The 15,561-nt window shown below is 36.3% G+C and overlaps 1 protein-coding gene across 1 annotated transcript in view; it reads left to right on the plus strand.

Moving 5' to 3' along the window:
- Positions 1–259: 259 nt before the first annotated feature.
- The window catches only part of LOC139970060 (uncharacterized), a 128,616-nt gene continuing 113,314 nt past the window's right edge, over positions 260–15,561 (plus strand). The window contains exon 1 of the mRNA XM_071975692.1: positions 260–1,275. The gene's annotated coding sequence lies outside the window, so the exon portion shown is untranslated. The remainder of the gene's footprint in view (positions 1,276–15,561) is intronic.

Here is a 15,561-nt window from a genome sequence, read left to right on the forward strand (position 1 = left end):
TCCATGATACCGTAACGGATCGAATTCCTGTCGGATAACTAAACCATTTTGTTACACAAAATGAAAAATAGCCGCCTGTATGATACGTTGAATAGCGAGTTACATTCTGGTACATTAAACAAATAAACCATGTAGTAAATAGTATATAATTCAAAGAACAATTCACAATCAACCCCCCCCTCCCCCCCCCCCCCCACACACACCGCTACAATTACCACTCCATGTCGGTTTTTGCAGATACATATAAGGACACTACAAAAAAACAAAACATTAACAAGTAATTCCTGTTAATGATTCATTGTCTTCATAGCAAAAGTGGCAGAATGTAGCAACATTTTGCATCTAAGCACCCTTCCATTTTACAAAAGTGCATTCCTGGGGTGCATCGAATGAACCCAAAAGCCTATTTGTTGACGATGACGGTGACGATGACGATGACGACGAAGACGACGACGACGATGACAGCAAGAAAGAAATAATTGTTGACACATCTAAAACAAATCTTTGGTAACTCTTTACAATAGCCATATATACAAGTTTAATTCAAGTTCAAATTGTGTATTCAAATTCAATCTTCGGTTATCAATCTATTTACCAATGGAGATAAGTAATATAATACAAAAAGTATGTAGCCAGGGCCATTTTTAAGAAGTCATTTAAGCGTTACTTAAAACAGGACAATTCGCAAAGGCGTTACAAAGGCTTTTACGTCATCAGTTAAAATTTAGTAACTGACGTCTCCCTGCTATTGTATATGCAGTAAGGCCTCCGACTCGGTTGGATAATTATGAATATATTTGTTTGTTCCTACGTTTACTGAAGAAATGACTCATAACTGAAATTGTGTTTATAATAAAAGTACACAGAATATAAGTGTAACTAAATAATCAAATCAGAACGTATGGCGCATCAGTTGTACGACAGGTTTTAACACGGCGATCATGGAAAATATGAAGTAGTGGATATGTTACTGGAAATAGCTTTATATTCCTGCACAGTTTGTACATATTGACCGGTTTTGTAATGGAATTCCGATACTGTCATTTTCACCTTAGACTTAGAAAAGCTTGATCTATAACTATGGCATTGTATGTTCATCAACACTTCCTCAACCAAACAGTTGGACACAACCTCACATTCCAGGACCATTTGATACCGGAACCAATCATCAAGGATTGAATATAACATGAAGGATTTCCATTTTATTGAAACTAAATGTCAGTGAGTCAATGATATTTACACCAAACAAAGGACATCCAATTAAAACCTGATTAGGTAAGTAAATAAGGTTCATAGATTGTACTGATCAATGTAGGAAACAAGGGAGGTGGTAAAGTACAGGACCTGGAGACAAAGAGGGAATCCACCACTCCCGACCTCCCCCCCCCCCTACTCACACACACACACAAACACGATATACTTCATTTAGTGTCAATTTGTATTCAAGTTATTTCATTTTAGGGTGAGCTTGTGTATGTGATGTCTTTTTGTTGTTGATTTTGAACTCACCTATGTGGTTCACCTTTTTTCTTTGTTTATGTAATCTACTCTCCTTAAAATGAAAGACTGAAATTTTAGTCTAATCATCTGGAATTTCAGTCTAATGATGGATGGCATTAGGGATCAAACTACATAGACTAAATTCCAGTCTGAAATGTAAAGACTGAATTTCAGTCTTAGCTAGACTAAATACTCTGCAGTATAATAGACTGAAAATCAAACCATTTTTAACTGAACAGTTAGAAGTTTAGACTGAATTATTGCAGCACAAGTCTAAATTAGATTGAACACTTTCTAGTATATTAGACTGATATATAGGCTGAAAAGTCAGTCGTTTAGAATGAATTATTACACATCATAGCTATACTGTCAATCTTATGAATTGCAAATTCTGGTTTGAAAATGCTTTTCTAATGATCCTCCATGTTGGCTAAGTGCTGAAATTCTTCATTGTTGATGCATTTACCCTCAAAAAGGAAAGAACCCGGGCACGAAAACCAAACTACCGAACGACTGATGCGCTCGCAACCCCAGTCCCCTTTCATCGGGACTGTGACTGTAAGATCATCGTCGGGTGTGCATTACCATTCCCTTCGAAAGATACTACATATACTACATATGATCTTAGCCAAAAGGCCGAAACACAAGTCACTTTTCTGATCAATGTTTAACAAATCATGTTGTGATTTCAACATTATTCAGTGGAAGTTAAAATTGGTTGTAGACAATGTTACTTTCAACATGAGTGAACTGAGTACTTTGGAAATACTATCAGTTGATCAAGAATTGTAGATATCCTACAGGTATAACATGTTAGACAGTTTAACATTTGCATATGAAAGAGTATTAAATTCATCACAGAGGGGTGGAATTTGCTTCCACATAGACCTTTTTGTTTTGTTTTAGAGATAGGATATACATAGGTGTTGGCCTATGTTTTCAGCTTTAAATGGACTTTTATATCATTTCTATGCTTCATGTACATTCCTGTTCTAGCTTGTGTATTTGTTATATATATCTGCCTTCTATCTCTGTAACTGGACACATTAACATCTCAGAGCTGCACTGGAAAGAAGCGACTTCTACTGTTGGCAAGATTCGAACATTTGAAGTGCAATAACATAGCCTGCGTGCACCGTTGTTTTGTATATAACATGAACATCAGACAATCAAGGCATGATAATTTGTCTTACTATGGGATTACCTTAATAAAGATAGAAAAACAAAGTTTTCAATAAATATGCACAGACATTGCAAATATGTGAGTAAACAATTAAAATGCCTGTAATTATTAATGTGAACTGTTAATATAAAAAGAGAGATACCACAAAACAAGAACCCTACAGTCCATAGTAACATAGTTCTTTAGTAAATGGCCACACAGGATCGGAACAGTCGAATCTTGTTCACTTAATGTGCAAGTCATGTACATGAATCATTGATTTGAGTGGACTTCAAATGGGGTGAGTCATCTTCAGTTCGCTGCAAAAGTGTAGCATTGTCAGATGTTGTGAAGCGACTTCTATCCAATGTATTTCTGTGGTTAACGTTAACAAGCAATTGTTTATGTAATTTCACAAACTCCCACATTTTTGGAGACGCAGTGACTTTTGAAGAGCTTGTCGGCTGCCTCCACAATGTTTGCCTAGCTGGAAATAACTGTTTTGTTGGCTCATGCAGCTAAAATGAAATATTGCTTATGGCCAGTGTCATGTCAACCAGAAAGTTTAAATTGCTGACTATACTGGACAATATTCCTTATCCGGGCTGCAGCTTCCACATCTGTGCCTTCCTGTTGAGTAAGGATATGAAATCAATTTAAAGAAATATTCTTACAGAATTGTTTAGACAGTGAGCTTAACCCGTAAATGCATTTTATATTAACCCAATTGTTGAGGACCCCTGACATGGATAAATCAGATTATTCATGGGACTCTTTAACTTGGAGCTAAGAGACAAAGGATACAGTACTTGTATTTCCCTAGGAAAGAATAAAGAAAATGAAATATGACTGGCAAGAGAAGGCAAAGCTACTTTAGGTCACCACACATGCAATGTATGTTTAATGTGATGTGTAACATGAAGAATAGCCAGCAAAGAAACATAATGATAAGAATGAGTGAGGGATAACTGACCTATCATTGATGGCATTTTGCTGATTGACAATACTAGTACAATTAGTGATAAGGTGATCAAGATGTCAACTTTGCAAGAATTAAAGCACACATCAGGGTCTGAGGTCTGAGAACCATTCTTTCACAGAAAGGAGATCTTGTCATATGTTTTTCTTTGAGGTAGTGATTAAAACCCTTTATGAATCTTTCACACACTAAATCATCTTACCATTACTTATTAACCATAACTGTATTTTTGTGGCATGTTGTCGCCAAATGTTTTCCCACCGTTTTATAGGCTACTATAGCAGTAAGTTTAGTTGCAAAGATACGAATCTGTCACAATACATTTGGAAAACTAAATATGTATTGTGATGAGGTTTGAATGCTGACAAGATTTTTAAGAAAAAATATTCCCTGATTTATGCCTTTAGGTCCCATGTTGCGTTCAAGTTAACAAATCGTCATTTCTTTGTGCACAGTAAGCCTATAGTCACACTTCCACATATACTGTATGTTCTTTTCTTCAAAATTTAGGTTGTATTGAAAATCTGAACAATTAAACAAAATGAGATCAAAACAAACCAGGCGATTATTCACATATACCCCCGTGTTTACATTTTCTGAGTTCTAGTGTGCATGTACTGACGGAATTGTGAATTAGCCAATATTTCTAGTAAGAAATACACAATTGGAAAGAATGTTATTGCAGACACTAAAACGGGATGATATCAGCACAATATGTAGGTTGGTCATAGTTATTACTATTACCAAGGTGATGAAAGCATCCCTATTTGCATGGTTATTCAGCGGCCCTGACAATAATTTAAAATGTCTTCAGTATTTAACTTACAGCTATATTCTGTACGAAGTATAGGACATCTCCAGATCTACTAGTTGGCAGCTTCCCATAACTATACCTCTTCATATTTACTTATCTGTGCAACATGTAGATTAGAGTAGATATAGTACAGATGTCCTTCTGAAATGAAAAGAAAGAATATTAAATAATTAGAACATCACATAAATTGCACCATCTAGTCCAAATGGTATGGACTGTTCATTAAGCTACTTCCCCTAATCACAGGCTGAGAGATTTATCATCCACCTCCTACAACTTTTACAGATGGTATTACAAGTAGATTTAATATTCGGCATAACTTTTGTTTTCCTAATAGGGTTGTAAATTAGTATAACGGTCTGCCTGAGAAAGTTGTAATTGCAAGTAGTGTGAATGGGTTTAAGAATGCTTTGGACAAGCACTTTAAGCATGGTTATTGGCTCAGAGTGTTTGTTTCTTCAGGGTTTTTTTCTCTCTCAGGACTATAAGGTCCTTGATGGGGACTTGAGTGTCTCCCCTGATATTTTTTTTTTCTACTAAACTAAACTAACCCGTTTGAGGCTTATAGCATTGTACTGATAACGTGCTGATGATTATTTTCACACGGCGCTCTGATACATTACACCTAATAGCTACTCTAAGTTACAACTTACGTAGTTACTATTGTTTTTTAATGATTAAATCTGAGCACTGTACACAAAACTTGTTTGGCTCCACATAGTAGTTTGAGTATGATAGAGGCAATCATATCACCTTATTTCTCTTCCTTTACAACATTATACCCCTAACGCAATGTTATTAAGAAGCATAGACATAGACATAGCCTAGGCTTATTGGTCGGGGTTACAATTAACTAGCGTAACCTCGTTAGGCTTAGGTAACTTAACATGGGTAAATCAAATAAAAGTTAGGCCTAGGCTAGCTTAACTTAACTGCACATTTACCAACTACTATCTAGCCTACTATAACTAGTGCTAGACCAAGACTAGGCCCCGTTGTGTTAAGCCTAGGCTTAAGACAGTAGTACCAGCCAACTATAACTTACAATCCATACGGTAAAATCGCGTATCACGTAACATCTTGTGATCATACGCAAATTTGAATGATTCGATACGTAAAGCACGAAGAATAAGATAGACGCTCAAAAAGCCTCAAATTCGATCAAATTCAAAGCAGTATGTTACCTTCTCACCATGAGAGAGAAACAGCTATGTTGAACTGTGTTTTAATAAATTTAACTTATGTTTCTCTAATTTTTCTGTACCATCGGCATGCAAAACGGTCAGTGCGTGTGAATTGTTTGTAATCTCAATGTAAAATAATTTAAGGTAGGCCTAGCCTAACTTTTTTGTCATTTGAAAACCTAAAACTGTTGTACGGATACCTTTACAAAGGATTAATGTTATCTTGCATTATGGTTATATCAGAGAATATCTCAAAACGACATGATCATTAATCACGTCCGTAATATCCCAATATGTACATTGTGTACGTGTGCATCAACGATTTTAGATACATTTTGTGAGACTTCAACTGTCAACACTTCAATTTAGTCAAATATTTGAAGGAGAGTATAATATTAAATAATCTTCAGGAAACAGAACGATCAGCTACATCATCAGTTTTTTGGAGAAAGAAAAAGACCAAATTAGATAAATTGCATAGAGTGGCGTAGCTAAGGCCTGGTGAATTGGGACGGGGGGGGGGGGTGTAGTGGCTGAAATTCCAACTGGATGGGTTTTGAAACCATAATATTCCAACTGCTGCCTTGTACCCTCCATGCACTACTCGTCAACGATACGGTCAGTGTCCTTCAGACTCTCATTTTTCGCGACTGCGCTTTTGTTCCGAACTTGTTTCGATACATTTGTACCACTGGCCCTCACTTCACGATCTTATGAATCACTCTGGTTAAGCAAGTTAACTGCGTATAAGTTTTCTGCTTGAAGCTACATAGACTACTAACTAAAAAAGCTATTTTAATGTAACAAATGGGTATTTATTTTGTCTTCAACAAATTATATTCGACGACATAGTGAATTACCCAAAAATACAGTGCTTTTTCCTAGCGCACTTTATTATGATTTTCATTTGGATTGAAGTGAACACTTAAACATTTTGCAGAAAAATGATGAGTTGACGAGATACGATAAGTTGTTTTTTAAACATTTTGCAGAAAATCATACAATTGCTCAGTTTGAATGAAGTGAACAATTGAACATTTTGCAGAATTTTTTTTTTTAAATTGACGAGATATGATAAGTTGTCAGCTAAACATTTTGCAGAAAATGTCCAATTGACGAGATATGATAAGTTGTCAATTAAACATTTTGCAGAAAATTGTTCAATTGCTCAGTTAAAGCAGCTGAGCAATCCAACATTTTTCTGATTTATAATAAGATTTTATCTTGTTATCTATACCATTTAATGAAAAATGTCAACTTATGTGGCAAACTTTTTCTTATTTTGATGGCACTTTTAAGCTTCCGTAGCTTAGTATTGAGCGTTTTAGTTGTATAATTAGTACATAAATAAACCGAATTGAAGCTGGCGAACGTTGTACAGTGGTTCTATGAGGCATTTTTTGTAGAGTTTTCAAAATCATACGAAGTTTTGTATGGTGGAGTATAAGGATCGCAAGATACAGTTTCTCTAAGTGGCAAGGAAAACAGTAAATATGACTAATTAAAGGTAAATTTTGAACGAAACTTTTTCAATTGTTAGGTCATTCACAATCATAGGAATTTATGAATAGGCCCAGGTAAAATAGAGTGTGACAGTCGGAAATTCCGACTGTCGCACTCAAATTTTCCAACTATCGTCAGTTTTACCAAGTTTGGGGGGGGGGGTGAGACATCCCGCTGTCGACGTCCCTGCGTGCATATATAAATAGTTTGTATATATCCCTGCACTCCATGCAATGCGCTAGAGTGCGCGGTCCTATCATGTTTGCCACTCATTGTAATCATGCAAATATCAAGAACACGTGATCATATATTACTTTCCTGATTGGACGTGATTTCAGTGGAATAGAAAGACTTACATCAACGCGATCCCGTAACAAAATTAAAATAATAAGATTGGATACTTCGGTCAGTGTAAACAAAAATTGAGCGGTGCAACGGATTCTTTATATGATATGGATTGATTTTTAGTCTAAACTCAGTCCAATACACTGAAAACAATTGCAATCGCACTTCAAATTGAAAACATTCAGTCTATCATGTTAAGAGAGTACATGCAATAATTTCCATCATTCGTTGCTCTACACATAGCCCGTTCACATTCCCGTTGCTAAGTAGAGAGGTTTAATTTGGGCAGTTGTATATAGAAACTAAACGAATAAACATAAAATAACGAATCACAGGTCCCTACGAGAGCCTACGTACCCGCCCCCCCCCCTCTCTACCGTACATTATATAGATGAAGTGTATTTTGTTTCGTAAGAAACCTATCAACAACTAGAAACCGTGTACTGGTACAAGTACCTTGAAAGTATATACAGTTAATATATTGTACTAATCAATGAATGAATTAAGGAAGGTGAGGATAGTATAAAACCTGATAGCCAGGCAATAGAATTGTACCCCAGTTCCCTCTCATAAACATATAAAAAAAAAACTATCATTGACTATGCCTTGAACAACAAAATCTATTTTTCTTCGAAGCGTATATTATTGCAGCAAAACCAGTTATAAAGTGATTAAACTCCGTAACGGTTGCCATGATACAATTATTCCGTCTGACGTCACTGTGTCTATACTTCTCGTTTACAAATTATTGTCTCTTTGTGGCAACAAATTCGCATCAGTGGTTTCAATTGTTCAAGTTTATAAAGTATTTTCTGCATACGAAGCTTACCCGACTACTAAGTTTGTAAAAGTACCCTGTCTTCGCTATGCACTGTAATATGCTGGAAGCAAAATGTATTTAATGTGAACACAGTTATTGTAAGATTAGTTTCTGCAAGCTTTAAATCCAGACCTACATAGCGAGGTCTTCTCAATTACTGGTCATGTTCCCTGCACTGAACTACGTTGATCCACACTGATGTGCTATCACTCTTGTCATAGACTAGTCATTAATCGAATTTTACGAAGATTATTTTTGTATCAGGAACGTAAATTCATGGTGTGGGTAGGATAAGAAACGAAAGAAACGCGAAATATCCGACAGTACTGCAATGGTCAATGGATCCCACCACGGTTCTGGGATACAAACAAAGCCATTGCATTCGTCGTTCCCACGTGTATTTTTATGGAACTAGAAATCTATCTAAGCAAGCAAGTAGTTGGGGAGAGACGAAATTAACGAAGTTTGTTTTTACATAATTGCCAGTAAACGGTTTAGCAAAGGTATTTTTTTTAAAAGCCATGATTGCCATCTCGTATTAGAAATTTAAGTTGAATGACTGTCACGCAAATTATATATATTTATAGATTCCTTACACAGTCAAACCAAACGCTAAGAAATGATCATTTTGTGTTTGCTATCAAGTGAATGATCGAGGTCTACTTTTCTAAGTTTTAAAGCAGCTTTTAGCGTCCTTTTCATAACGGCATACATACCTAGCTTATCTGATCAAATCTAACTTCAAATGGTGGTATAATGTAGTATAATTTACAAATGTGAACGTTGCCTTTCTCGAAGATATTTTCCGTTAGGATCGAAATCAACCCCGCCATAACATGAATAATTAAATTCTGCGAACGTCATTGAATAATGAGGTAAATAACGACTGTTTACTTTGCCGGTGTCGTAAGCAACCCAGAACATCAGAATGTACTACAACACTGTGCTCTATTTGTACATATTCTGTATGGCTGTGATAACGACTCAACTTTTTCGAATTACTGAATGAATCTATTTTAAGCAATGGCTCATTTTTAAACTTGTCAGCTATTCACTGATTGGTTGAATTCAAAGTAGTGGATTTGGGGAACTGTATACGAATAATTTTAAATGAGGAATTTGTCAGAAGACACTCTACTCATTATCTGCAGAAGTCCTTAGTTACTCGCCAATTGATGCTCTTGGCAGGGGAAAAACTTGGCTAATATAGTAGTTTGCTGTTTTGTGATGAATTTATGTAAAACCACTCGATGGACATGTCAATAGGGTGGGAAAACGGCGACAAAACGCAAAAAGCTGCCCAAGAAGTTATAACAACTTGAAAGCAAAATACCGATTACAGTAGTAGCCCACCCCGCTGAAGATTGATAAATGGGATGGGGGCTGGGAATTTGAGAAACATCTTTTCTGTTGCTGAGATATAAATGTTTGAGTTTAGTCATAAAACAGAAAAGTACTGGTTGTGCAATAACCTATCACGTCAAAACATTATGCACCTTAAATTGTCGTTGTTTTCTGTTATAATTGAAAGCGGCTTACTTAACCTTTAGTAATTTAGTAATTTACAAAAGTCGTACCTATCGACCAACTCTTTTCGCGTTCCATACGCATATGACTTGTGATAAATAACTGAATTATGAAACAGACCCAAGCTGTCATGCGTATTATAGTATAATAATGACTCAGATCGTGTCTCGAAAAGTTGGGGCTTCGTGGACAACTGTGACATCCATAGGGGGTTCGTGGGGGAATAAAGTTATGGAAACCCTCGTTTAATGTTTAAGCAGGGGGATCCCTGGTATGTGCGATAGTCTGTGTATCTAGGGGTATCAATGTATTGCTGGCTGAAAGAGAGTTGGTTCTTGCTGCCGGGGTTTATGTTAACAGTCTGGTGGACATTTTTGTCTCTGAACTTAGTATACGGGGAAGTAACAAGAGACGGATATACCGTGGGCGGGGGTCAGCTCATTTTTGTAGCAGGGTAGAGAGCGTTGCGGCTTGTTATTGTTTTCTGATATGTTTCAATGCTATCGGATATGTCGTAATTGGTCAGATACTCGTGTATAGGCTTCTACACAGTTACGGGGTCGTTAATATCGCTATGCGAGTAGCGTTTTTATACATTAATTTGGTATACATTAAGAACAAGTTGCCAGGCAGAATCCTTGCCGAAGTTTATAGCGTTTGTCAGAGGCAATGTTTTGAGAGGTTACTTTTGGGCTTCTGTAGAAGATATGGATCGGCTTGGTGCACAGCTGCGCTGCGTAAACTGCTTGTGCGGTTGCAAGGCCGTTGCAGCGTAGGGTTCGCGGACTGACGCGTTTCATCATTTTCTGCGCTGCGTGTCTTTAACGCGATGCGTATGGTTTTGCTCGCTTCTAGGCAACTTGCGCATTACAGAATAGCTGTGCCGTGATAGGGTTAGTTAATGTACGTTATCCGTGTGTCGTGTTTTATTCGTTAAGGTATTCCTACATATATATATTTATTTGTTTGTCACACTGGGAAAGATGTACTACAGGTACAGTGTAAAAATACAAGTATATATACTTATTAATCTCAGGATGCACTGTTAGTGTATTTTATTCAACGGTGTCCTCGAGTCTCTCCCTTCCACCCCACCCCCACACCTAATTTACCAACCGGGTAATTTACCAACCGGGAGCGGACAGCGGAACAATACAATACATGTTACACTACATTGCATGAGTACTACGAGAGTTCAGTGTCACAATGGAGCATGTCACATGTTTGGTGCGTTGTTTTACGCGATTCTGCATTGGAATATTTGGTCAAGGTTAAAGTATACGATGATTGTTGAGCAATAATTGTATGCCTCGTCGACAAATATAAAGGAGTTCTAGTACTTGATCCAAGACTTACCTAGGCAAGGACTTCATAGTGAGATGACATTATGTGATTTAAGTTCTAAATAGAACCGTATTAGTAGGTTCAAGTTAGTGAGAATCTCATTAAACAGTACCCAAATTCAAAGTGCGTGTCATAACCAACAAGCGTTACTTAAAACAGGACGATTCGAAAAGGCGTTATAAAAGCTTTCACGTCATCAGTGTATACATTTAGTAACTGGTGTTTCCCTGCTACTTTATATAGTACAGTATGACCTCTGCCTCGGTTGGATAATTATGAATAGATTTGTTATGTTAAAACGTTTACTGAAGAAAAGACCCATATTTTAAAGGTTTTTTGAAATAAAAGTAAACAGTATATAAGTGTGATACAATTACTCAAATCAGAACGTATGGTACATCAGTTGTACGACAGGTTTTAACACGGCGATCACGGTAATATACAAAGTAGTGGATGTGTTTCTCCAAATAGGTTTATATATCAGATTGATGTCTGCGCATGTTGGATATATTGCCTAGTTTTGTAATGGAATTCCGATACAGTCACATTGTTCTTAGATTAGCAAGGTTTGATCTATTGCTACGGCATTGTATATTCATCACCTCTTGCACAAACACACAGTTGGATATCCCATTCCAGGACCATTCGACAACGGAACCAATAGGACAAGGATTGAATATAACAAAAAAGGATTCCCATATTATTGAAACTAAAGGTTCTTGAGTCAATGTTATTTACACCAGAACAAAGGTCATCCTATTAAACCATCATTAGGTAAGTAAATAAGGTTAATAGATTGTACTAATAAATGGAGGAATTAAGTGAGTTGGGTTAAGTGCAAGCCCTGGTGACATAGAGGGAATCCACCACTCCCCCTACACACACACAAAAACAGACAAGCTATACTATATTTAGACCCCATTTAGTGTCTATTTGTATCCGATTTGTTCCATTTTAAGTACATGTGTATGTGTGACTTGCATATGTTGTTGATTTTGAACTATCCTATGTGGTGTGCTTTCTTCTTTGTTTAATAACACATATATTCTAATCAATTAAGGAATCACTTCCTACAGTAAATAGGTCACGTGTCACCAGTCGGATGAGACAGCTATCTACAACTATAGAAAACCTATACTTGCACATGTCACTCTAAAGTATATTAAGTCAACATATTGTAATTTGTTCCTCACCACTACCCCAATGATAGTGTAGCGTGACGTATTATGGGGAATAACATCCCCTATGAAGACTTTTGGTAGTGGAATCTTTCTTTTGTGTTCACTGTGGTAACCTCTGTATTAAGTTGTCTGTATTATGTGCGTGTATTTGTCCCTTCACAGCATTTGTAGTTTAAAGCTTCTATAAAAACTATACCTAACTACATGTCCTGAAGTTCTAGTGCATTTAAAATTAATGTTTAGAGTCGAGGATTAATTCGCATTAAGTAGAAGCTCACTATGCAGGTTATACCTAAGTACCTGCGAAAAAATAAAGATTGAATGGCACATTGCTACGATCCGCATGTAAAATATAATTTTACTTTCTGAGAAGGTACCAGATATATGACGTACATGTGAGCATGCGTACATACTGTAAATACGGTGATACGACCTTAATCGATGTTGGTGACCATATAGCCAAATTGGCCGTTCACTATATTGATATAGCGGGGAACATTTACATGTGGCTCAGGCGACGAATATATTGTACTCAAGAGACAAAACTAGTTTAAGTTAACATTCCAGCGGTATGTTAGAGTTATCACTTACATACTTATGTAAGGTACTAACTGAGTTGGCGACAATTTAATAACAAATCTTTATGTTTTTTTTTTCAAAACAAATGTTTACAACCTTCTGTAATTTAAAAAGAAGTATGGCTGCTAAAAAGGATCATAAGGGCAAGGGCGAGAGGAGATGGAAGAAATGGAATTAACACCGTTATCTCGCGTATGTCTAAATGCACAAGAAAAACAAATATCTCAAATAGAAGGTTGCATGAGCTTCTGTAACGTTGCTGCTCTTGTGTAAACAAGACAGCAATCCGTACACAATCCTACGAACATCTGTGTGTAGTCATTGCATACAACCAATGTATGGTCCATTAATCTTTACAGTGGTGTGTAATTCGCTATTTCGGCTACTCTACATTTTAATCTTGATGCTAGACACATTAGAATCACACCCTCCATTTCCTCATAGAATAAATATAAGTATGATACATACACAGCAATAGCAAAATATTCTCTTCCAAAGGAAAGTAAATACCAAAACTGAAGCATTCCTTCCTTATTCGCGTTGTATATATTATCAGTATTTTCCTTATCTCATGTTCCTTGTCTTCCATTATATATCTCTGATCCTAACATAATTTTGTCACTATATTTTCCGATCGACTCGATTTTACCTGATGATACCCGGGGAAGTAGAGCTTTACGTGTACTTTGGTGTGTTTTACTGACAAGTCGCTGCAAGATATGATACGGAATGCTTATATTACTAGACACTATTTCAATGCCTTTTATGTTGGTTGCGTCTGCCTCAATACTAATACCAGAGGGACAAACTTTCAACGGCTGAACGAACACGATTACGAACAAGATATCAACATAAAAGTAGCTCATAATACTATTTACAACTTCAATAGTGTTAAATACCATTAGAACTACGTTAGGTTTTTCACCAACGTAGGTTGACGCGACTTTCTTTATTACATAATTTCAAGTTTTCTATCCGTTTACAGATTCCATCGGTTATGCGAGAAGTGTTGATCACCCCAGTCTTATTGGAAGTATCTGGTAGAAATATCTAACTTGTAAGTGAAGCAGTTAATGTTATTTATTAGAAAATGTATATAGTAAACGAACCACAAATGTGGAAAAGTAATCTTTTCTGCTATGTAGTTCTGCTATGATGTGTCTTATGGTGTGGATTTTGCGCATATCTATTGGATCCTGCTATTAAATTCTTTCATTTAGCAGCGTACTTTCTCCATAAATGTATTCAGTTATCTTTCCAGCAACGCAAAATGCGTTGGCTTTCAACGAACATCCATGTCGGAAAGGAAGTCTTATAAAGAAAAGCAAATGTAGTTGCCAATACAGAATATTCACAAAACAGGAAATTTGTAATATTTTCTAATAATTATGAATATGTTAACATTGCCCAAATATAAAAATAAATGAAAAAAATGGCTTCTGATCTTTGTTTTAAGAATATGTTGCGATGACGACCGTTCAATTAAAATGTAATCTTTATATGTTTATACATTAGCTATTTTGGTAAAGTATCAAATGCTTTTATGATACAGCTACAGATAGATAAATAGATAGATATGTTTATAGGTAGGTAGATAAATGGATGGATGGATAGGATGGATTGATAGGATGGATGGATAGTATGGATGGATATGATGGATGAATATAATTGGATGGATAGTATGTATAGGATGGATGGATAAAATTAATGGATAGAATCGGACGTATTGGATGGATTGATAGGATAGATGGATAGGATGGATAGGATAGATGGATAGAATGATTGGATAGAATGGATAGGATAGATGGGTAATATGCATTCATAGGATGGATATAAGATGGGATAGGATGTATAGGATGGATAGATGGATAGGATGGATGTTTAGCATGGATGGATATGTTGGATGTATAAGTTGAATGGGTAGGATGGATGGATATGATGGATGTATAGGATAGATGGATATAATTGGATGGATAGTAAGTATAAGATGGATGGATAGGATGGATGGATATGGTGAATGGATATGATGGATAGATAGGATGAATGGATAGGTTGGATGTATATGTTGGATGGATAGGATAGATGAATAGGATGAATGTAAGGAATACGATGGATGTAATTGGATGGATAAGAAGTATATGATAGATGGATAGGATGGATGGATGGATATGATGGATGGATATGATTGGAAGATAGGATGGGTAGATAGGATTGATGGATACGACGGATGGATATAATGTATAGGATAACGGGATACGATGGATTGATAGGATGGATAGTTGGATGGATAGATAGTATTGATGTATAGGATGGATATATATAATTGGATGGATATGATGTATATGATGGATTGAATGGATGGATGGATAGAATTGGATGGATAGGATGTATAGGATGGATAAAAAGAATGGATGGATAGGATGGATGGAAGGACATATGGATTGGATTGAAGGATGAGATGGAATGGAATGGATAGGATGAATGGATAGGATGGATAGGATTAAGATGGATGGATGGATAGGATGGATAGGATAGATAGGATGGATATGATGGATAGGATGGATAAGATGGATTGATATGTTGTATATAATAGATGTATACGATGGAAAGGATGGATTTATAT

Source organism: Apostichopus japonicus, chromosome 7, assembly GCF_037975245.1.
Source record: "Apostichopus japonicus isolate 1M-3 chromosome 7, ASM3797524v1, whole genome shotgun sequence".
Lineage (NCBI taxonomy): Eukaryota > Metazoa > Echinodermata > Holothuroidea > Aspidochirotida > Stichopodidae > Apostichopus > Apostichopus japonicus.